General features: G+C 41.3%; 1 long non-coding RNA gene across 3 annotated transcripts in view; it reads right to left on the reverse strand.

The window, feature by feature from the left end:
• LOC307179976 overlaps nucleotides 1-25,999 on the reverse strand; it is a 590,142-nt gene that overhangs the window by 51,766 nt on the left and 512,377 nt on the right. The gene's annotated exons all lie outside the window — the stretch shown is intronic.

The raw sequence follows: 25,999 nt of genomic DNA on the forward strand, positions 1-25,999 counted from the left end.
CACGGGCACAACATACGAAACCTGGCACCTAATACCTGTTCTGGCAAACATCTGGTGCATGGTAAGTGTCTGATGAATGAAGGGAATGAGACGGGCAGGGTAATTCAGTTCAGCTAGAGGGTGGGCAGGTGGGGAGCAGATTTACGGAGGGTCTTTCAGGTCATGCTAATGAGCTTTGCACCTTATCCTAAACAATGCTGGTGAAGGGAAGGTTTGGGTTTGGTTTAATAAATTTATTTACTTTATTTATTTAGTTTTGGCTGTGTTGGGTCCTTGTTGCTGCATGCGGGCTTTCTCTAGTTGCAGTGTTCACTGCAGTGTGTGGGCTTCTCATTGTGGTGGCTTCTCTTGTTGCAGAGCACGGGCTCTAGGTGAGTGGGCTTCAATAGTTGTGGCACGAGGGCTCAGCAGTTGTGGCTCGCAGGCTCCAGAGCGCAGGCTCAGTAGTTGTGGCACACGGGCTTAGTGGCTCCGCGGCATGTGGGATCTTCCCGGACCAGGGCTCGAACCCGTGTCCCCTGCGTTGGCAGGTGGATTCTTCACCACTGTGCCACTAGGGAAGTCCCAGAAAGGTTTTGAACGGTGGAATTCTCTTGATGGGTGAGTTGTGTTTTAGCAACGTTACTGTGGAACCAACGAAAAGGAAGCAAGGAACGCTTGTAGAAGGCAAGGATTCCACTGATGAATTACTGGAAGTAAAAGGAGGGAGGAAGGAAGAATATTAGACAATTCATGAAGCTTGAATGTGAGTGAAAGACGGACCGTTGGATGGATGATTTCGTTGGATGGTGGTGGCTTTGTTGTGGGAAAAACTGAAGGAGAAGGCAGGTTGGGATCGGGCGTAGGGAACATTTCAATTCGGGCAGGAGCCAGTGTACCTTCAATAAGAAATGACCAGAAGAAGGGGCTTCCTTGGTGGCGCAGTGGTTGAGACTCTGCCTGCCAACGCAGGGGACACGGGATCGAGCCCTGGTCCCCGAAGATCCCACATGCCGTGGAGCAACTAAGCCCGTGTGCCACAACTACTGAGCCCGCGAGCCACAACTACTGAAGCCCACGCGTCTAGAGCCCATGCTCTACAACAAGAGAAGCCACCGCGATAAGAAGCCCGCGCACTGCAATGAAGAGTAGCCCCCGCTCGCCACAACCAGAGAAAGCCTGCATGCAGCAATGAAGACCCAACACAACCAAAAATAAATTAAAAAAGAAAAAAGAAATGACCAGAAGATAGTCCCAACATCTCTGAGAGGGAACAGAGAAGCTTGTATATGTATGTGTATGTGTGTGTGTGTCTGTGTGTGTAAAGAGAGGGAAAATGCAGTCTTTCAAACTAAAGACTCCAGAAGGTAATTCCACAAAATACAGTGAGTAGAACAATAAATCGAGTTGGGGATTTTTTTTTTGAACAAGAGGAGTTCTCATATAATACTGTGAACAACTGGGTCAGGACATGGAAAATGTAGGCGACAGGTCAAGTTAGGAAGGATTAAAGAGTAGACTTTCAAGAAAAGGGGTGGCTGAACATTCCCAATGTGTACAGTCACAGAATGACAGATAAGGAGTGAACATAACCCATTCGGTGTGGCAAAGAAGATCTTTCTTTTTTGCTTTACAAAAATTGGGGCTAGAACAGTTTCAGTCATTTCAGGAGGCTGCCAGACAACGGTCAGCTGATTGGAGAACCCGTAGTTGGAAAGTACGATCATTTGCTCTGCACCCCCTTTCCCGTGTGGTTTAGCTGAGAAGAGTAGGAAGGGTCTGGACCAGGTAGAGAAAAACGAAAGACCGAGAGCACGAGGTCTGCTTTCGTTTTCATCATCAAGGAGAGTGTTTTATTCTTCATGAAAAGTGTGAAAACGAGATGGATGGCATGATTCTGTGCCTCACGGGATACGTCCACGTTACAAGATATAAAAAGGTACTTCATCGAAGTAGAAGAATAACCAGGAAAAAGCTGGTTGCAGAGGACATTCCCCGTAACTGTGGTAATATTGCTTTCAGAGTCAGGAGAGGAGAGAAAACGGCACTCGGGGAAACACAAAATGTCCCAGTGAAGTTTAGTACACTTCTCCAGAAATCTAAGCTATCAACGCCCCATCCTTAGTGACACCCATTCAAAAGCTGAGCTTATTTAAAAAAATAAAAAATAAATACACACACACACACACACAAGTGCAGGAGTTTCGGAATAATCACTTCCTAGGGCCCCTGTCCCTGCCATATTCCATAATAGCAATGAAACCCAACAGGCTTTTTAAGAGCCCACACCTGCCTCAGAAAGAGACCGACTACGATCCAGTCATCTGAATTCATATTGTTCAGCAGATGCAGCGCCCCTTCCCCATACCCAGGAGGCAGGTCTCTGCAGGCGCCCAGCTTGGTCACCTTTCCTCAACATGACAGAGACACGAGCGCTTAGAGTAGCGTTCACCCATTAGCAGGCAGGACCAGCTTCTTGGCCCTACACGTTGTTTCCTCTACTTATAAAAGTTGCTTTATTTATGCAAAAATAAAGCCTGTTTACTCTGTCCACAAAGCTCTGGACAGGCAGCCGCCAGGGTGCTCATTTGCAGAAGCGTCCGCCAGCAATTAAGATCCAGGAGTTGGTGGGAATGTAAATTGGTGCAGCCACTATGGAGAACAGTATGGAGGTTCCTTACAAAACTAAAAATAGAACTACAATGTGATCCAGCAATCCCACTCCTGGGCATATATCCAGAGAAAACCATAATTTGAAAAGATACATGCACCCCAATGTTCATAGCATCACTATTTACAACAGCCAAGATATGGAAGCAATGTAAGTGTCCATTGACAGATGAATGGATAAAGATGTGGTATATATATATGCAATGGAATATTGCTCAGCCATAAAAGAGAATGAAATCATGACATTTGCAGCAACATGGATGGGCCTAGAGGTTATCATACTAAGTGAAGTAAGTCAGACAGAGAAAGACAAATATCATATGATATCGCTTATATATGGAATCTAAAATATGATACAAATGAACTTATCTATGAAACAGAAATAGACTCACAGATGTAGAGAACAAACTTATGGTTTTCAGGGGGAAAAAGTGGGGATGGGATGAATTGGGAGATTGGGACCAACCTATACACACGACTATGTATAAAATAGATAACTAACAAGGACCTACTGTAGAGCACAGGGAACTCTATACTCTGTAATGACCCATATGGGAAAAGAATCTAAAAAAGAGTGGATATATGTATATGAATAACTGAATCACTTTGCTGTACAGCAGAAACACAGCATCATAAATCAACTATACTCCAATAAAACTTGAAAAGAAAAAAGACTGGGGAGCAGAGAGGAATGTCAGAGCCACTGGAGCCTCTCACCCTTTCTGCTTCTCTCTTTGAAATGTTCCCCAGTAGAGTGGCTCTAAATTATTTGTAACTTTGACAGACATTCTTCTTCCTCAACCTTCCCTCTGACATATCTCATGTATTAAATATCAAAACAGCAGGCCCTGGAGATCATGACTTTGGAGGACACCATTTGGAAAAAACCATATATTTTGTAATATCAAGAGGTTTTTTGTTTGTTTAAATAAAAGCTTTTAAATCACACATACACCCTCTTTAATAATGCTTTGACATGCTTCACAAAGATTAGTATTTTCCTCTGTAAAACCAAAGCAGACTTTTGAAAAAGACTTCTGCATCTTTCCTCTTTACCCTGGTGGGCTCATTTGCAAATTCATTCATACAGTAGAGGGTTATACGTAAGACAGGCTGTGCTGAGTTGGCTAGATGGGAAACAGAGCTCATTTCTGGAAGTCTGATCTTAATTCTGGTTACTTAGTTCTGAATACTTCTCAGTATGAGGAGAAGAAAGTTTCATTGGGGGGATAAAGAAGAAGACAAGCTGTTCTCTGAATTCTGAAAATTTCTCTTTCCAGGATGGGTGAATAATCATTTCGGAAGGGTGATTACTGTGATGTCCCAGGACAGCCACAATCCCACCCTCACAGCCCACTGTGATTCTGAATACACGCCTTTCCTGACCAGGAAAAGATATATTATCAAAGTGAAGAGCTACATTTTATATCAGTACATTTTCATTGGGACTTTACAATCTGCTGGATCGTTGCATTATCTCATCTTATCGTTTTTATAACTTTATTAACATTTCTTTTTTTGTATGTTGACAAATTAAGGCCTAGAAACACTCGGTAAATTGCCCAAGGACACACAAAACTATAGCATGTGAGGATCTCAGTTTATGTCACGTGGGCTCTCTAACACAAAGCCACTGACATTCTGGACCAGACCATTCCTCGGGGTGGGGCTGTGCTGTGCAGTATAGCAAGTTTTGCAGCATCTCTGGTCTCCACCTACTAGATGCCAGAAGCACCCGACCTTTCCCCCAGAGATGTGACAACTGGCATGTCTCCAGACATTGCCAAGAGTCTAATGGCGGCTAAAATATTCCACGTTGAGAGTCGCTGCACTGGATTATTCAAGTAGACGAAAACAGTAATTCTCAAGGTATCCTCCCAAGACCAGAAGCATCATCACACCCTGAGAATTCTTGGAGTTTTGAATTCTCAGGTCCCACCTCAGACCTACATGATCAGAATCTCAGATATGGGGGCAGCAGTCTATGTTTTAACTTCCCTCCGGGTGGCTCTGACAGTCCCTCAGGTTTGAGAGCCACTGGATTACAATCATCCTTCATAGCTCTCCACACTCGTGCTTTAAAGGGAGAGAAGGTTGACAGAGAAGAAGGAAATTCCTCTCAATCCTCACAAAATAGCAGGGGCTGCCGGTTACCCTTTAGTAACAGTATCAATATTAGATGGAAACTGGCTGAAATGACGTCTCCAACTTATAACTCACTGTGTTTTGCCTTCTTCATCTATAAAGTAAAGAATCACAAGACTTTCAAGTTCCTAAGCATTCTGACTTGCATTTGAGTTGTCTTTGACTGCTGGATATGCTGATTTGAAAAAAATTCGGAGTATTTCTCATCTAGTCCTTCAGGGAGGGATGGTAGACGCCGGTGTGTCTCCCTAAGATGGAAGACTGTCCGACTGAGTAACGTAAAAAAATAATTTCCGAATTCCTCCACCATGAACCAGGGTGGCCGTGGTGTGAGGGTGTATGAGGTTCTTGCTGCTGCTGTAACAAACTAGCACAACCTTGGTGGCTTAAAAGAACACACATTTATCCTTGTACAGTCCTGGAGGGCAGAAGTCCAAAATGAGTCTTAAAGGGATAACTTCAAGGTGTCTAGCAGGGATGGTTCCTTCTGGAGATTCTAAGGGGAGGACCTGTTCCCTGCCCTTTCTAGCTTCTAGAAGCCACATTTATAGTGGTTGCTTCCTCCATCTTCAAAACACACCCCTCCCATCCGTGCTTCCACCACATCTCCTTCCCACTGCCTTGACATTCTTCTGTCCCTCTTACAAGAAGCCTTGTGGTAACAGTGGTCCACTGAGACAACCCAGGATCATCTAGTCATCTCAAGACCCTTAACTTAATCATGCCTTCCAAGCTGCTTTGCCACATAGGCTGACGTGCTCACGGGTATCAGAGATTAGGGCATGGATGTCTTCGAGGGCCAGTTACAGAGGAGCAGATGTGAGCATGCGTCCAGACATGTCCATCCAGACACCGGTAGCTTCCTATGGAGGCCACCATCAATCCAAGCAATATGGTGATGCCTACTATTCGCAGGTCACACTGCCTCTCCCAGCACATCTTGAGGTACGGTCCTTGGGAGGAAACACATCATGCTCTCTTTACACCCACCCCTGAGTCATAAACAAAAGAGGGACAGGGGCTAGGAAGGATCTGCATGCCCATAAAGGAACTGAGTCACACCTTGCAAGGATTCAGCTCTGATTGTGATCAAAGGCAAAGCCGTGGGACCCTCCGTCCCAGTCAAGGCTCCACTATATACCACCCTAAAAGAAGTGCTATAATCTCTCTGGACGCTGTTTCTCTGATAAGGAAAACGGGCCTAAGAAGAGTCTGTTCACTATGTCATTGTCATGATTTCATGAACCAATGAACGGAAAATCCTTAGCATGGTGTCGACAATACTGTAGGCCCTCAATGATTGACGCTAACATTTTTAAGGAATTTAAATGCCACCAACTCCAGCCACTGTGCCTTTTCTCTTTATTACTTGCTATTTACTGTTAGTAAATAACTTTCAAGTGCCTGGTAGATGCTAAGTCTCCACAAGAGAAATAGAAGTTTTGGGCACTGATCTCAACAGCTAAAATTCTAATCTAAAAAACTGGGGTAGATTTAATTAGCAAATATTCATCATCGAGTCGTGTCCAGTGGGTTTGTAATTGAATCAAGAGTAAAGGAAATCATGTCAACTGTCCGATTCTAGGTACTGCCTGTCAACTGTCCTATCTATTGCATGTCAACTGTAATAGTCTAGGTATTGCATGGCCCCAACAGTTGAGTCCCTGGAGAGCTGACTTTTTTTAGAATTACTTTTGCAATAGGGAGATTCTGGGCTCATACCGTGCACATATATGCAACCAGCTTCCCTTTAATCCTACAGGCCACACCCACCACAGGGGCTATTACTTTATACATCCTGGGTACACAGTGCGATTTTTGTCCAATAAAATGATGCATGTTCATATGGGAAATACAGTTCTGGAGGGCAGAACCTTTATGAAGAGGCAAGTGCTACATTCTTCCATCTTCACTCCCTAGAGCCACACTGTGCGTTCCTCGACCGTGTCGACGCCATTCATCTCTTACATAGTTGATCTCATTTTCTGCACCAAAGAGGAGACATACGTCCTCCAGGAAGGAAGCCACGAAGAGGGAATTAATACTATTAAAAATTTGGACGAATGATTGTCTTCTCAAGTTTATCCAGTGATGGAAGGCGTAATAATGTTATTACAAGCGCACCTTGGAGATACCGGGGGTTCGGTTCCAGATCACACGATAAAGGGAGTATCGTTGATACATCAAGTCCCGCAAACTTTTTGGTTTCCCAGTGCATATCAAAGTTATGTTTCCACTGGACTGTAGTCTATTTAGTGTGCAACAGCACTGTCTTCAAAAACAATGTACATATCTTCATTCACACTTTATTCTAAAAAGTACTCACCATCCTCTGAGCCTTTAGCCAATTGTAGCAGTAGCGTCAAAGCTCACTGATCGCAGATACCATGACAAAAACAATCATAATGCAGAAGTCTGAGATATCGCGAGAATGGCCAAAGTGTGACCCAGACTCACCACGTAAGCAACTGCTGTTGGAAAAATGGACCAGAGAGATTTGCTCAGTGCGGGGTTGCCACAAACGTTCCATTTGTGAAAAGCACAATATCTGTGAAGCACAGTAGAAAGAAGCGTGCCGGTATTCCATGAAAAGATGACTCCACTTCCTAATAGATAGTAAGACACTTCTCGTGTTAAAAATATATATATATATATATGTGTATATATATGTGTGTGTGTATATATATATATATATATATATATATATATAAAGCACTCACATGTGCCTAGACCTGTTCTAGATGCCAGGGACAGGGACGCACAGTGCATTGGTTAGATGTAAAGGATATCTGGACTTGTGATGCATGTGATCTATTTCTTGGCTTCTGGTAGGTAATCTGGTAGGGACTGCTGATGAGTTTTGATGCTAATGACGGTGCCTTTTGAGACCCCTTACTATTACTGCTGCAGCAGAAACTACAAGAAATTAGTGACGGGATCACATTTATATTTTATTCTTATTTGCCTTATTTTTCTATTTTTTCTTTACATTCAAAGAGAGGGAACGGCTCTTGTGTCCTCCATATACCACCGATTTTATATTTCAAAAGCTGGGTTTAATCTGTTAACTTTATTTTTTATCTGTTTTTGTCATTATTGCCTTGCTTATCTCCAGTGTAAGCCAGGTGACCTTCTGAGGAAAAAAAAGATCTTTCTCCCCTTATATGTGTTGCTGATAGAACGCTTTGTCCAAACTACACAAAGACTTCATTTGCTTTTCAACTTACGGGACACTAATTCTCCCCTAAGGCCGTATTGGTATATTCCTACAGTGACATATACAGTGGTCAAAAGTAATTAACTGGAGCTAAATACATATTATAAGTGAAAGTTATAGTAATTTGAATTTTAGCGCAACAAAATATTATATAGCGACTGAAAGAAATCAGTAAGGAGAAAGCCTCATAATATATATGAAACGTTGCAATATCTGAGATGAAACAGTGAGTCCTAACCTGTTACAGAGTACAATACACTTTTATTTAAAGCTTAAGATATTGTCTTAAAGAATACATACAACCCATGAGGCAATAAAATAAAAGGTACAGACTGAAGGTAACAGAAAGAAGGAAGGGAGGGAGGGAGGGAGGGAGGGGAAAAAGGAGGGAGCAATTCGTGGGCCAATAATGACAGTATGTCAGAAATCAAGGGTTATTTTTAACTGATGTCCACGCAATGAGTTCAACTTGAAAGGGAGGTTCTACAAGGATTAAAACCATTAAGTGGTGGAAATTCGGATGTCAAGAACGTCCTCATATTCTGTAATTCTCTAGTAGATTGAATTTTGAAAAGTGCGGCACTATAATTTCTGACAGTTTATGGATTGGAAGTGTTATGGAAAAAAAATTGTCTAAATAAAGAGCAATTTTGGGTAAAGTTTTAACCTCCAGCTTGTGCATGCGTGTGTGTGTGTGTGTGTGTAGATTCATCTCTTAGGTCCTTTTTTCGTCCTTCTTTGTATTATCACACTGACATCATATATATATATATATATATATATATATATATATATATATACACACACATACACACACTTGCAGAATCAAAGGATGGTATACTTACTATTTTAGTCTCACTTGCAAAATTAGTTAAAAGTCTCCAAATTCAACTCATTGCAACTATGCATACGTTTCATATTTTTTAACGTTCTCACCTTACACTTTGCTTATGCATATAGAAATGATTTCATCTGTGTCATCACTTATCTGCGTATAAGCTTTCCAGTTAAACACAGAACTGCTTTAAATTTTTGCCATTAGGTGCCTCTATTGCATATTTTGACTGAACGTAATTTAGACATAAAGCGGGTGTTTAATCTTAATTTGTATGATAACTTCAGTTTGAAAGACGCACGCACCCTAGTGTTCACAGCAGCATTATTTACAATCGCCAAGATACGGAAGCAAACCCTAAAAAGTCTATTTTTTCATGGAATTCTTGAGGAAACGTTAAAACGGATTTCTCTCCGGATGTGTGTTGTCAACGGTGGCCATCGCAATTAATGCCGGTATAAATATTTTAACCCGCCCCTCGCGAGGCTGCAGGTTCTATTTTGAGGGGTCTGGTGGACAGGCTGGTAATTGCATCAGACACGGGCTTTCAATCAACTCTGCAAGCCGTGCGTCGATGATGCGCAGAGACCGTGATAATTAATCATCGACTTTTCTACAAGATAAAATTCCGACAGCTCCAGGAGACACCTAAGTACACAGCCGCCTCTTCCCGGGAAGGGTTAGTTACTCAGAGCGCAAAAACCTGTGATTGTATCTTGCCGAATGTTACAAGGGTGCTCTGTCAAAGGCTCCCCCAAGGTAACTTTTCTTTTCCCCTTGGAGGAGAGTCAGATTAATCACCGCTCATCCCCACTCTGCTGGGCCCCATCCCAAGCACGTAGGGAGAATCTGTCAGTGGCATCCTAGTCACACGTTTTCTTTAAGCCAGACTCCATTTGCCCAGAATCTTTTTCAGCATTTACCTTATTACAAATTCTTCAGAACAAATTAAAGATATGAGTTAAGGCTACTCTTAACATGGCAATGATGGTAGAGAAAAATATAGAAACGATAACCGCCCAGATTCTATAGTGTCAAGGCCCAGGATGTTCTGGGGATAGAACAGTTTGATCAGCTAAATCCAGAAGATGAATGAAAAGCAGGATAAGGAAGGACATTGAAATTAACAGTATTTCCCAGTAAAAAATACTATCAATTGAGGCAGAGGGAGAGCAGGATATGAAAATTTCACCAGGAAACAAACACTCCTGAAGAAATCCGTAAGGTGGAGAAGGGTATTTGCAAATGGATACCAAGAACGGGCTATGGATTGAATCGGTTCCCATTTGGTGACAATTCGTCTGCAGCTTTACACATCTTGCATCTCCTTAATGAGAGGGCTTTTGATTTTGTGGGGGAACTTCCCTCTGCCTGCAGGCTTTGATGCCGTCTGTGTCTATCGGGTTCATTGAAGGGTGATTCTGCCTGTGAAAGTATTTACTATTTGTCAGGGTTTGTGGTGAGCACTTGGCGTTTGCCGACCCCTGGGAAAATAAGCTTGACGTTAGTTAGGGCATCTTGCAAGTTTGGCTCCTACATAAAGCAAGGAGGTGGGGATAATATACACTGCCCTCTCTACAGATGACAGAGATGGTGTGTAGCTCCTTAAAATGTGGTAGAGGAAGGGAAGAGGGGAGGGAAGGAGGGAAGAAGGGTAGGAAGGAGAGAAAGAGGATTATTTTCATGAGTAACCAAAGGAATCACGGTGGTTGTGAACTTGACCCAAGCTGGAAGTCTTGCTTTCTTATCTGCCATCTTCACGGTGCCCCAAAGAAGGGAAGAAATACACCCTACAGACGTACAGGACATGGGATGTTAAGATGGGACTCTGCAAAAAAGCCTGAGTTCTCTCCTGGGGGGAGAACATCAAATTCTCTGAGCTCAAGGTACCAAAAAGGTAGCAAAAGAGAGCAGTTGGTGAACCTTAAAACCTATGACGGTTACAATGGTTTAGGGAGTGGCCAGGAGAAAACCGCTGTCATATTCTGAACGGAGATGAGGTACCATCTAAGAAACAGTTGCTTTTCTCAGACAGCCGTGTGTGGAAATGTAGGAAATGCCCTGGCTGGTTCTAACAGTGGAATTAGTTGGCTGTGAGCAACCTTTGGGAGCAGTCATGGAAAAACTGGAATAAAACACAAACACAAGTGGAGACTTTAGCTTTGACCCTCTGTGACCCACCAGCTAGGTGTCCTTGCAGACATCAGCTGCTCTGCACGGCCTTGAAAACTTCTCGCTGCAGTCGAAGTATTTTTTTCTGAATTCACTTAGAATGATTAAACCAAGGATTTTGAGGAGGTCCACATTATTTGAGAATACTAAAAAAACCCCAAATCCCACAAAGTGAAATTTGGTGGAGTTAAAACCAGAGCTGAAATTTCAGAGTTAAAGAGTAACGAAAGGGCCTCGCTGGGACCTTCCCTTGAAAAATAAAACGGAATTTCTACAACGTTTCTTGAGCTGTTGACACGGCCAGGTCCACATCTGTCAGGGATTCGATGTGGTCTTAAATATTCATATTGGGGGCTTTCTGAAATGCCACATCTGCGATAAGACCTGCAATTTCCTTTCTCAAGGATCTGCACCGAACTTACACTGAAGTGTCAAATGTCTGAGAGAGAAGACATCAGTTAGGGGCTGACAGACACCAAGGGTATGGAGCTGAGAGGGACGTCTGACTAAGAATTTGTGACTGTTTTGTATTAGAGTAATTCCGCCTGTTCTATCCATCCCAACGGCAGAGACCTCGGTCATGGGAAACCCCACACCTGGTTAAAGAAATAATAACAATAAAATAAAGAAGACAGTGAGAGAAACAGCAAGGGGGTTAAAAAATAAAAGCGAATAGCTCCAGCCCCTTGTTGAACTGGCCACCCAAAGTCTACCTGAACCACTGATAATTCTACCTCCTCAGCTGGTTATCACCATAAGCCTACAAAATATGTTTATACAGGCATGACCCGGACATACTGCTGCTTTGGTTCCAGACCACCCCGAGAAAGCAGATACTGTCCCACACATTTTGTTTTTGGTTTCCTAGTGCAGAGCAAAGTGATACTGACACTGGACTGTCATCTGTTAAGTGTGCAATGGCATTATCTAAAAAACAACAATTACCTGAATTAAAACATACTTTATCACTAGCCGGCGCTAGTCACCATCTTCACCTTCAGTGAGTCGTGATCTTTTTGCTGGTCTGAAATATTTCGACAATGACCCACATGTGACACAGAGACACTCAAGTGAGCAAGTGCTGTTGGGAAAATGGCCCCAGTGGACTTGCTGGACGCAGGGTTGCCGCAAACATTCAATTTTTTAAAAATGTGGTACCTGTAAAGCACAGTGCCATGACGTCTGCCTCAGAAAGGAATTTCTTGCGTTTATACCGATTCCCAACGACCTGGGTCCCCGCCCGTGCAGATCTAGAGCACCAGGAATGATTCAGATGACATGATCCACGAAATAACAATGGGATTTTTTTCTGAAAATATTTTCTCCTCCGTATTCTCATCACAGAAGCGTGTTGCAAACGAACGTTTACAACAGAGGCGTGAATTGAGTGTCTTCTCTCTTATTCGTGCAGCACAGATTTCCTCCAAAGATCCCATGTATTACAGAAACAGAGGAGAATTACCTGGGAAATATTTTCATTATATCACTGAAAAAAAAAGTAAACTGGGAGGGTGGATGACTTTTTAGAGTAGCTTAATTTGTGGAACTGCAGAGGATTGGGTTTTAGAGCAAAATGTAACATGTAAAAGCCATTGTGGATTACATGCACAACGAAGACATGCAGAGATTCTAGCTGCTTGGTGACCCTTTGGGCTGCTGCGTCTTTGGGGAGAAGCCCAGTAGATCAGGGTATGGGATATATTCACGGTCTTTACGTAGATCATCAAGTATGCCTTGTAAGCAAAGGAAACCAGCTAGAGTTTTCGTTTACTTTTTATTTTTGGCTTACATTTGCTGGAGAATTTTACGCATGTCCACAGATCATTAAAGGATCTTGGTTTAAAGATCACTGTGTTTTCCCTAAATCAACACAGCCTAAGGGTGAAAATCTAGTCTTTCCTTAAATCCTGCTGATAAGGGTTGAACTGCACCACTTCAACATATGTTTATTTTTATAAATAAATATTTATATACCGAAGTCCTACCTCCCAGTACCTGTGGATGTGACCTTTGGAACTGGGGACTTTACAGAGGTCACTGAGTTTAAATGAACAACCTATTTTCATCAGGGTGGTCCTAATCCATGATGTCCTTATAAAAAGGGGAGATGAGGACACAGACACACAAGGAGGGACGACCACGTGAGGACACGGGAGGAGATGGCCGTCTACGCACCAATGAGAGAGGCCTCAGGAGGAACCACCTCTGCTGACACCTTAACTTTGAATTTCTAGCCTCCAGGACTGGGAGGAATAAGTGTCTATTGTTTAAGACCCCCAGTCTGCAGTCCTTCATAATGGCAGCCCTCGGAAACTAATACACCTGCTGATGCCCTCTATAGGGTGATGCCCCATGTTAACAGCAGATGGTGTCTGTAGGGGAAAGATGACACACACTCCCACACACAGAAAACCTCATGCACACGAACCCACCATACACACAGTTTTGGACCGTGGTGTTTTGCTCCTTTCTTAGCCTCATCCCACTTTAGGGAAAGACTGCCTTTTTGCCAGCAAAGAAATAAGAAGAGAAATATGCTGCCCCCTGACCTTCTTTTTTTTTTAAAAAAAATGAACTACCTTTCTGGAGTTAAATTTTACAATCCCCAAAGACAGAGACACTTTAAGAAGGTAGTATCAATAAAAAACCATAACTAGGAAGAAATCCCCGTATTCATTTCAGCCCGCGCTTCCAAATCCTTTGACAAAACTGCGGCATCCTTTTAGGAGCCGAGAACATGGACGTAATTCACAAACCACTGCGGTAAACCCCTCTTTCTAATTCTCCAGACACAACGGCTCTTCATGCGGTGAGTGAATACAAATTAGCACACGGAAGAGATACCACAAAGACTATTAAATTAAATTTAGCAGAACCTTCCTGCAGGGGATACTTCTGCTCCCCCAAATTATCTGGAAACTTCAAGAATGAAGGGAAATAGGACTGCATTGCTGCCTTCCCGATGCAGGTGGAAACAATGACAAACCTCACTCACTGACAATGTGACCTCAGTTTCTATGGCCGCTATCTATTCAAGGCTTTGAGCTAAAATGTCTATTCAAGGAAACTCTTTGGCGTTTCTGATTTTATTCATGAAGCACCCCTCCCTTTTTTTTTAGGAAATCATAAATTAAATGCTATCACATTGATAACAATAATGTTGGTTTAATGTTAAAAACATCCCCACAGGTGCCCTGTGGCAGCCATCCTTACGCTGCACTGACAAACAGCACAAGCTACTAATAACAAACCCACTAGGTAAAAACAGGATTATTCATTGAGAAGTGGAAACCAAAGAAGGAGACATAAAAATGCAGAACGAATAGGAAGGTTCTGAAAGGCCATGCAAATTTCCGGAATGAGAAAGAAAACAGGAACATGCGGTGCATGTATAAACTTTTTAAGTCTAAAACGAATTCTTCTCTGCTTAGATAAATATTCTGTCCACACACTTGGTAGGGATTATTTTACATAATTGAAGTCACCTTCTGCGTGTTTATTTTGCTCTCATTTTCACTTCAATTATCGAGAATTTATTTCCTTGGTTAGGAAAAATTGTTTTAAATGTTAGATGTTTTAAATGTTTAGATGTTACAGATCAAGCTGTTTATTGCTATTCAGTACTGGGATTTCTGTTTTATTGTTACATATATATTGCTATACATGCATATAGAGATATTATGCACATACAGATCATATATATTTAGGTGTCTATACGTTTATTATATACGCATATAATTTACATATATTGCGCTCTACATGCAATAAATACATGCATATAGAGGTATACACGGTATTTATACACGGACTCATACCGAGATGCAGTCAGTGAAAAAGACGCAATTCTACATAGTTCTTAGCCACAGGAGAAATGATTACATGAACTTTTGTTCATACCCAAAATGCCAGATGCCTTTATTAGTAATAGACTAGGACCTAAGGATTATTTATATTTGTATACTTTTTCACATTGAGTGAAGGTTGATTCTGGGAAAATATTGTGGGGTTTTAACCAATAAAGAAACGGTGAATATGACGATATACATGTTGCATGAGGTCATGTGCAGACACAGAGATTTCACCCTGGATGAAATCTGGAGGGAATCAAAATATGGGGCAAGATGCTGGGAATCTGATAGAAGGTGGGAACAACCCCAAAGAGGTGATCCTTGAGTTCATTTGTTCACTGAGACAGTCTGGAGAAGAAATGAGATATATACTTGTGGGAATATAGTAGCAGAAAGTAGCAGAAAGGAAGCTGAATAACAAGCCAATGAAAAAGCCATCTGAAATGATGGGTCAGAAAGAGGACAGTACAACAGCCTGCTGTGGAGGAAAGGGAGTGAAATTCTGCTGTAAAAAGGCATGGGGTGGGGGGTGCTTCCCTGGTGTCACAGTGGTTGAAAGTCCGCCTGCTGATGCAGGGGACATGGGTTCGTGCCCCAGTCCGGGAAGATCCCACATGCCACGGAGCGGCTGGGCCCGTGAGCCATGGCCGCTGAGCCTGCGCATCTGGAGCCTGTGCTCCGCAACGGGAGAGGCCGCAATAGTGAGAGGCCCGTGTACCGCAAAAAAAAAAAAAAAAAAAAAAGGCGTGGGTGGGGGGAGAAAAAAGAGAGAAAACTTTGAGTTTGGCAGTCTTACTTGATATGTGGAAACTCAATGACATGAAAAGTTCTGTTATTACTGTTTGAAATAGTATTTCTCTCGTCATCAGGGAAGGTAATCACCCTTTTTACAAATTCTTTATTCTAATTTTTCTGTTTGTACCTTGGCTACACTATTTCCTTTTAATGCCCTTACATTATTTCCTTTTTTCCTGCCAACTTTGGGTTTAACTTGTTCTTTTTAACAATTTCTTAAAATGGAAGCTGGGGTCATGGACTTAAGACCTTCGTTCGTTTCCAGTTTAGTCATTTAAAGCCATAGTTTCTGCTAAATACTGCTTTTCTGTCATCCTGCACATAACAAATTGTACTTTCTTCATTTTGCTCAAGGTACTTTCCGATTTCCCTTTTTATTTTGATCCATTGATGACACAGAAGTGTGTTTTGTAGTTTCCAGTACTTGTAGATTTTCTGGACAGGTTTCAATCACTGATTATAATTTAATGCCGCTGTGGTCAAAAAGCATACATTGTGTTGAATGGATTTTTAAAAATGTGACGGAGACTTATTTTTAGGCCCAGAATATGGTCTAACTTGGTAAACATTCTTTGTCTATGTGATCATTTATAGAGGGATACCCTGTTTTATTGTGCTTTGCTGCATTTTATAGATTATATTTTTCACAAATTGAAAGTTTCTGGCAACCTTGCATTGTCAGAGGATGGTTAGCGTTTGTTAACAATAAAGTGCTTTTTAATTTAGGTATGTATGTTGTATTTTTAGACATAATGCTATTATTGCACACTTAATAGATGACAGTATAGCATACACGTTAACTTTTATGGGCACTGAGAAACCAAAAAATCTGTGTGACTTGCTTAATTGCAGTGGTCTGGAATTGGATCTGAAATATCTCTGAGATATGCCTGTTTGCATCTTAGAAGTAAGCTCAGTAATACTTCCAGGATAAAGATTCAACACCCAACAAGGTAAATTTTACAATGTCTGCCATACAAACAAAAATTGCCAAGCATGGGAAGCAGCTGGAAAGTATAACTGACATAGCAAAGAATAAAATAAAGCAATCAACACGGACGCACAAATGACCCAGAGGGTACAGTACACAGAGAGTAACTTTAAAGAGTTACTATAACTGTATTTTATAGGTCCACAAAGTTAGAGAGATGTAAGGCATGAAAAGATCTAAACCAAACATCTAGATATGAGAACTACAGGGGGTGAAACGACAAATCCACTTAGTGCAATAACAGTAAGTTAGACTTTGGCGGACAAATGACTCATGAACGTGCAGACAGGACAATAGAAACTCTACACCTTAAAACACAGAAAACAGACTTTTAAAAATGCATAAAACTGTGAGAAAATGTTAAGCACTTTTCCATGTAATCGAATTTCCTGATAAAGGGAATCACGAAAAATATATGAAGAAATAATGAGAAATCACTTTCCATATTTAATGTAAAATTTATCATACCAAGCTCCAAGAAACTCAGTCAATGCAAGCACAAAAATTATGAAGTAAACTATGATTTATCAAAATCGTAAGATGACGCTAAAGCAGTATTTGGGTCAACTACATAGCACTCCGTAAGAAAACCGCTGTAAAGTAGTGATTAAGAGAAAATCTGACAGCACCCAGAAATAAAAGCTAGCTTACATACCATGAAGGAAAGAGAAAGATGAATGCAGATTTCTTCGGAAAAACTATGCAAGCAAGAAGGCAACGGCATAACATCCTTAAGGAACTGAGGGGGAAGAAAGTCAATCAAGATTAGAAAAGATACTTGCAACCCCTATGTTCATAGCAGCTCTATTTACAATAGCCAAGACATGGAAGCAACCTAAATGTCCACTGACAGAGCAATGGATAAAGAAGATGTGGTACATATATACAATGGAATATGACTCAGCCATAAAAAAGAATGAAATAATGCCATCTGCAGCAACATGGATGGACCTAGAGATGATCAATACTAAGTGAAGTCAGAGAAAGACAAATATCATGTGATATCGCTTATATGTAGAATCTAAAAAAAATGATATAAATGAACTTATTTCCAAAACAGAAACAGACTCACACACTTTGAAAACAATCTTACGGTTACCAAAGGGGAAATGGGGGGAGGGATATATTAGGCGTTTGGGTTACATATACACACTACTATAGATAAAATAGGTAAACAACAAGGACCTACTGCATGGCACAGGAAACTATATTCAGTATCTTGTAATAACCTACAATGGAAAAAAATATGTATTTATATGAATATATGTATGAATGAATCACTGTGCTGTACACCTGAAACTAACACAACACTGTAAATCAACTATACTTCAATTTAAAAAGAAAAATAAAAGTAAAAAATTAAGAAATAGAAGCTCATAAAAAAATCATACAACCAGCAAAAATATATTTGAAAATTAAAGATGATGTAGACATTTTCAGACATACAAAAGCAGAAAGAATTCATTAACACAGACTATACTACAAGAAATGTTATGGGAACCCTTCAAGAGAAAGGTGTGATTTTGGAATGTATTTATAAAATGGAATAAAGGAAATTGGAAATTGTAACTACATTGAAAATGTGTAAAAATTTTTATTATTATTTAAATCTCTTTGAAGATAATTGATTACTTAAATATGATAACAATGTGGAAATTATAATTACATGGGTAAATATTTTTCTTATTATTTAAATCTCTTTAAACTAATTGACTCTTGAAGCAAATATGACCTGCTCGGGTATTATAACATGTAAATGTAAAATGAAGGGCATTAGCACAAAGTTCAGAAGGAGAGAAACACACGTACAGTCTGGAAATATTCTTAAGCTCTGTGTGAAATACATTGTCATTTGAATGTAGATTGTGATGTGAATAAGCCATACTACGAATCCTAAAGCAACCAGCAGAATAACAAAATGAAGAGTTACAGCTAACAAATTCACACAGGAAATTAAATGGAATCATAGGGCTTCCCTGGTGGCGCAGTGGTTGAGAGTCCGCCTGCCGATGCAGGGGACACGGGGTCGAGCTCCGGTCCGGGAAGATCCCACAAGCCGTGGAGCGGCTGGGCCCGTGAGCCATGGCCGCTGAGCCTGCGCGTCCAGAGCCTGTGCTCCGCAACGGGAGAGGCCACAACAGTGAGAGGCCCGAGTACCGAAAAAAAAAATAATGAAAGAAAAATAAAAAATGGAATTACAAACAAACTTCAACCAATACAAAGCAAGTGGGAAACAGGAAAAAGAACATAAAACAAATGAGACCAAAATATAAAAAACGAAAAGCAGATATTTCAAACCTTGCCATATCAACAATAACATTAAATGCAAATGGTCTTAAAACCCCAATTAAGAGCAGAGCTTGCCAATTTGGACAAAAGGCAAGACCCAAACTATATGATATGCTGACAACTATTAATGTTTCTTTAAAACTCCCTTGAAATATAAACATGTAAGGAGGTTAAAAGGAACTTGACAGAGAAAAGTAATACCATGCTACCTCAGACAAATGCAATTTGGTGTGGCTGTAGTCCCATCACAGAAGAGAGTTACTACTTTTTTTAAAAAAATTTATTTTTATTTTTAGCTGCATTGGGTCTTCGTTGCTGTGCACAGGCCTCTTCTAGTTGCGACGAGCAGGGGCTACTCTTGGTTGCGGTGCGCGGGCTTCTCACTGTGGTGGCTTCTCTTGTTGCGGAGCACAGGCTCTAGGCGTGCGGGCTCAGTAGTTGTGGCACCTGGGCTCAGAAGTTGTGGCTTCAGTAGTTTTAGCACACAGGCTCAGTAGTTGCAGCACACGGGCTCTAGGGCACGCGGGCTCAGCAGTTTTGGCTCGCAGGCTCTAGAGCGCAGGCCCAGTAGTTGCGGCGCACAGGCTTAGTTGCTCTGTGGCATGTGGGATCTTCCCGGACCAGGGCTCGAACCCGTGTGCCCTGCACTGGCAGGCGGATTCTTAACCGCTGCGCCACCAGGGAAGTCCCAAGAGTTACTTCTTGACAATAAAAATGTCAATTTACTAAGACAAAGATGTCTATTTACCAAGACGCATATACACCTAACAAGAGGCTCCTCAAAAAAGCAATAGACCAAAACTCGTAGATATGCATGGACAGCCAGAGAAACTCACAATTTAAGTTTAATTAATTTAATCAAGTTAAGATTTAAGTACTCTTTCTTAATAACTGACAGAAAAAGGAGACAGAATGAGTAAGGATATGAGAGATTTGTTCAACATGTCCAACAACCTGTCCTAATCGCTATAGAACTGTCCACCCAAGAACAGGCAAATAACATTGTAAATCAGCTACACTACAATAAAAAATTCAATATTCTAAAAAGAAAAACCCACAAAAAAGAATTTACAAGCTATTGCTGTAAATCAGCTACACTACAATAAAAAATTCAATATTCTAAAAAGAAAATAAACCCACAAAAAGGAATTTACAAGCTATTGCTCTGAAATTTTACCCACTGCATTTAATCCTAACATGTTAACTTAAAAATATATTACAATTAAAAAGAAAAAAACTAGAATAGCCAAAGAGGCATTAGTTTCAAGAGAACACATTTAGTATGTTAGACCATATTCTGAACCACAATACTTTTCTTAGTAAATTTAAAATGACTCTGGTCATATCTAGAACATTTTTTTAATTTTAATTTTTTAGTTCACATTTAAAAAAACAGAAGTATCAGTGACTTACTATTTTATTTTTAATTAGAGATTTCTGGATCCTATTGGAAGGGTAAAGGGAAATATTAGTTACCTTTTAAATTAGTATAGAGGGTGCTTACTCTCTGTTTTCTATACTTAATTTTATACTTATAATACTTATCATTTGAAAAAATTAAAATTATATATTAAATAATTCTGGAATATTATTTCCTTTTATGTAGTAAGTATAAATTAGTACCTCAGGACGACAATCTAGTGAAATGCATGGGTGTTCACAACTGTCAAATTTTTGCACACTAGTATTCCATTTCTTAAGAAATCCAAGGACTCTTTATTTTTCTTCTTCAAATACAACATTCTGAGGAGTTTCATGTGAAATTTCAAGCATGACAAAACGCTATCAGAGGGTTGATAACTACGACTTCAAAAGAGGCTGAAAAGAAGCTTTGCTCCAGTATTAAAAGAACCGGGTTTGACCTTGGGCTGCAGAGAATCGTATATTAAGAGAGCAGAGAAATTCCGTACAAATTCTGACATGAAGGATACAGTGAGTGAGAGGATGAAGCAAAGTGCAAAGCAGCTGCTTAAAGGATGAATATACAGATATATCACGAGCAACCTCCTAGATGTGGACCTTCTTGAGACTTTATAAAGAGCCCTGAATAAGAAACGCGCAAAACCGACTCTCAAGGAGGTTATTGGTCTATGGCTCCTGCATTAATCTCATCCCGTGGGCTTCAGTAGCCAATACGACCTGCACATGTTAGAGCTTGAATTTCTCGGGAGTGTGAGAAGGAATGATATGAGTAGGAATTAATTGTAGCCTCTGGGCTTAGAGTAGAAGGAGTACCTCTTCACTGCTGGTGAGTGGGTTACAGATGTAGATAGAACTGAGGATGAAACGACTACACCATTTGCAGCAACATTGATGGATCTAGAGATGATCATTCTAAGTGAAGAAAGTCAGAGAAAGACAAATATCATAGGGTATCACTTACATGTGGAATCTAAAATATGATATAAATGAACTTATTTATAAAACAGAAACTGATGCACAGACATAGAGAACAGACTTGTGGTTGCCAAGGGGTAGGGTGAGGAAAGGGATAGATTGGGAGGTTGGGGTTAGCAGATGCCAGCTATAACACAGAGGATGGATAAACAACAAGGTCGTACTGGATAGCTCAGGGGACTATGTATAGCATCCTATGATAAACCAGAATGGAAATGCATATATATGTATAATATATATGTACATATGTGTATGTAAATGTATAACTGAATCACTTTGCTGTACAGAAACAACATTGTAAATCAACTGTACGTCAATAAATTTTTTTTAAAAAGATGTAAATAAAATTAAAATCAGAACACATGAATTTATTTTTCTGTCAGTCTAGATAACTTTAACTAGATCATTCCCAAGGTACGCTACACAGCAAAACCACCACTTTTCTACCTGAGACCAATTTAATGTGTTCCTAAAATGTAATCTTATTTTCTTTCCATGCTGTAAATTGCTTTTGTCAGCTCAATATGGACGAGAGTGTAGCAGTGAGCATCCTGTTAACATGCGTGGACCAATTGGGGGTATTAAACAAACATACACGAGGCTGAGGAAGAACTCTTGTCCCTAAAATGATTCAGTTTTAGATGTTTTTCTTTTCAGAACAGGTGTTGTGCATGAAAGTTAGTGATAAAAATTTCAAAAAGCGTTTATCTGTTTGCAAAGATCTCCCAGCCGCTGGGTATTTGAAAGACTTACCGGGCTCTATGGAGCTTAGTAGATAGAGGTTTTATTTAAAGGCAAAGAAAAAAGAAGGGAGGTGGAGGGGGAGAGAGAGGACAGAGATGGAGAGAAGAGAGATACACAGAGGGCAAGAGATAGAGACTAAGAGACACAGAGACGGAGCAGGCAAACCCGAGTCCAAAAGACATCCCAGGCACCAGCTCCCTGGGTTTTTTTTTTTTTTTTTTTTTTTTTTTTTTGCGGTACGCGGGCCTCTCACTGTTGTGGCCTCTCCTGTTGCAGAGCACAGGCTCCGGACGCGTAGGCTCAACGGCCATGGCTCACAGGCCCAGCCGCTCTGCGGCATGTGGGATCCTCCCAGACCGGGGCACGAACCCGTGTCCCCTGCATCGGCAGGCGGACTCTCAACCACTGCGCCACCAGGGAAGCCCTCCCTGGGGTTTTATTTTTCCATGTCCTGTGCTGCGTCTCAGAACTGGACCTCCCACGCCTGTAGGGGAACCTTCATCCTTTCTTGGTAAGAGTCACAGCAGAGGGCTTCCCTGGTGGCACAGTGGTTGAGAGTCCGCCTGCCAATGCAGGGGACGCGGGTTCGTGCCCCGGTCCGGGAACATCCCACATGCCGCGGAGCGGCTGGGCCCGTGAGCCATGGCTGCTGAGCCTGCGCGTACGGAGCCTGTGCTCCGCAACGGGAGAGGCCACAGCAGTGAGAGGCCCGCGTACCACAAAAAAAAAAAAAAGAGTCACAGCAGAACTTCCCAGCAAGCTCTGAATCCCCTTTTGCAACCATGCCACAGCATGTAACCAGTAAGGCCAGCTACACACCACCGGTAAGGAAACAGTCTTGGGATCACCACGGGAATTTCGGACTTCCATCACACATCACAAAATCCCACTGCCCTTGTGCAGAAATCAGAGAAAGAGAGACAGCTTTTCCAGTCTGCCTGTGGATCAACTCTATCCTTCCTCACTGTTACATCTGTCTGGGGAGCGACGCATTCAGGAATGAACTGAGGGAAGAATATGTATTCATGGGCTGATCCGTGTCTCCAGAGGGTCACATGTGACACTTGGGTGCAATGCACGAAGCACCTCGAGGTTTACACAACAAACATCACAAATTCCTAGTATAATATACCCTCCCGGTAACTACAGTCACCAGTCTGTGTATGAGATGCTCACAACGTATTCATCTTATAACTCAAAGTCAATGATACCTCAGTAAAGCTGGACGACTAACGCCAACACCACAGTTAGGACTTGAAACTCACGGACGTAAGCTCTATCATCTACCAATCAGGAGTGAATAGAGTCACCTGCTAGCTAAAAGCCACGAAATCAGTGGCTACTTAGGGAAGTATCATAACCAAAAGCCAAATAACCACCACCACAAATTAAAAGCAAAAAAACCCCAAATACAAGAAGTTTAACTCCTGTGACTGTCGTGAAATGTACCCCAGTTAAACACCGGGTAACTCCCACAACGAGCATTGTGATCTCTGGGGCAGTGGTGTTACGTGCTTTAAGAAGGCACATGCACACTTCTGGTTTATTCTTTGGTCATCTTCTTTATCTTTTTTAACTTTTTATTTTATATTGGAGTATAGTTGATTAACAATGCTGTTAATTTCAGGTGTACAGCAAAGTGATTCAGTTATACATATACGTGTATCTATCCTTTTTCAAATTCTTTTCCCATTTAGGTTGTTATATAACATTGAGCAGAGTTCCCTGTGCTGTACAGTAGGTCCTTATTAGTTAATCTATTTTACATATAGTAGTGTGTACATGTCAATCCCAAACTCCCAATCTATCCCTCGCTCCACCCTTCCCCACCAGACATAGAGACTTCGTTCTCTAAGTCTGTGAGTTTGTTTCTGTTTTGTGAATAAGTTCTTTTGTATCAGTTCTTTATAGATTCCACATACAAGCAGTATCATACGATCTCTCTCTTTCTCTGTCTGACTTATTTCACTCAGTATGACAATCTCTAGGTCCACGCTTGTCCTAACCACTGGGGTCTGCAGGTCAGGGAAGTGGTTGCATAAGGAGATTTTCTCCAAGTGGTATTGCACTGTGGTCTTAACCATGAGACATACTGGTTTAAACAAACTCAATTTGTTCCCATTTCCCCTTTACCCGGGGCTTCAGGGTATTAACTGACCAACCTCCAGGAAGGTGAGTTAAAAGAAAATAGCTTCTCAAGCATATTTAACCTCAAAACCAGATTTTCACGGAATATCTCATTTTGGGAAACACGGACCTAAGACAAGAGTTACTGAGCTCAGGGGACGGATCCGATACATCTATGGAGCTTTTAGGAACATATTCAATCCTGTTTGTCAGTCTAGACCTCCTCCTGAACCAGGGTCTCCAAGGTACCCCACGTATTCCCAAACTGTCTCTTCTGGTGCTTCGGGGAGAGAGTAGACATGCAGGCATTTCTGTCTCCCCATGAGTATGCACTTTCTCCAGCATCTTTAAGGTAACTGTTGCAAATGTTGATGAAAACCGTGGGACTTCAGATCACGTGTGTCAAACGAGAGGAAACAGCAAGTCAATAACTTTGTCGTCAGGCTATGGCTCAACGATCCCTTTTAATTTTTTCTTTTTATAATTGCACATTGACACGACTTCCATTAAGCTTTGCCAGGGCTCCCATCACTTTCCCTGTCAAGGTGTCAGGCATCTGTTGCAACTGATTTAGATGATAGTGGCCAGATGACCCGCAGGAGTCAGGCAATTAATCAGATAACAGGAAACATGCTACTAAAATAGGCAAGTAATTGAAACAGCTTGCCTGAGAAGCTGTAATCAATCTACTCGTTCCTTAGAAAATATATGGATATTGAATAAGGATGTCACCTCCCTCCCCCACCCTACGTCCAGCAAGTTTTAAAATATTTGGGTGACGCTTAGCTGCATATTTTAGTGGTATCAGCCCTTTAGTCCCACCCCTCAAAAATCCTTCCCCTTCCTCTCTCCAAAGGGAAGGTGGGAAACAGGAAAGAAGTATCAAAATAGGAAGAGCCGTCTTGTCTTTTTAAAGCAAACTAAGCTAGCATCTGTTTTTGAGGATCCGTAGTTTCCCATGCAATTTTCCATGAAGGACAGATGGAAATCTGATTTTGCATTTAAAATAAAGCCAAAGAAGACCTAAAAGACATTTCTCCAATGAAGACACACAGGTGGCCAACAGGCACAGGAAAAGACGCTCCACATCACTCATCATTAGAGAAATGCAAATCAGAACCACAATGAGGTAGTACCACATACCAGTCATTATGGCCACCATCAAAAAGTGTACAAACAATAAATGCTGGAGAGGGTGTGGAGAAAAGGGAACCCTCCTGCACTGTTGGTGGGAATGGAAATTGGTACAGCCACTGTGGAGAACAGTGTGGAGGTTCCTTAAAAAACTAAAAATAGCACTACCATACGACCCAGCAATCCCACTCCTGGGCATATATTCAGACAAAACTATAATTCTAAAAGATACATGCACCCCAATGCTCACCGCAGCACTATTTACTATAGTCAAGACATGGAAGCCACCTAAATGTCCATCAACAGATGAATGGATGAAGAACATGTGGTACATATATACAATGGAACATTACTCAGCCATAAAAAAGAACAAAATAATGCCATTTGCAGCAACATGGATGGACCTGGAGATGATCATACTGAGTGAAGTCAGTCAGACAGAGAAAGACAAATACATATGATATCACTTACATGTGAAATCTAAGAAAAGGATACAAATGAACTTACTTACAAAACAGAAACAGACTCACAGACAAAGAAAACAAACTTACGGTTACCAAAGGGGAAAGCGGGGGAGGGATAAATTAGGAGTTTGGATTAACAGATACACACTACTATATGTAAGATAGATAATCAACGAGGACCTACTGTACAGC

Source organism: Stenella coeruleoalba, assembly GCF_951394435.1.
Source record: "Stenella coeruleoalba genome assembly, chromosome: X".
NCBI classification, from domain to species: Eukaryota; Metazoa; Chordata; class Mammalia; order Artiodactyla; family Delphinidae; genus Stenella; species Stenella coeruleoalba.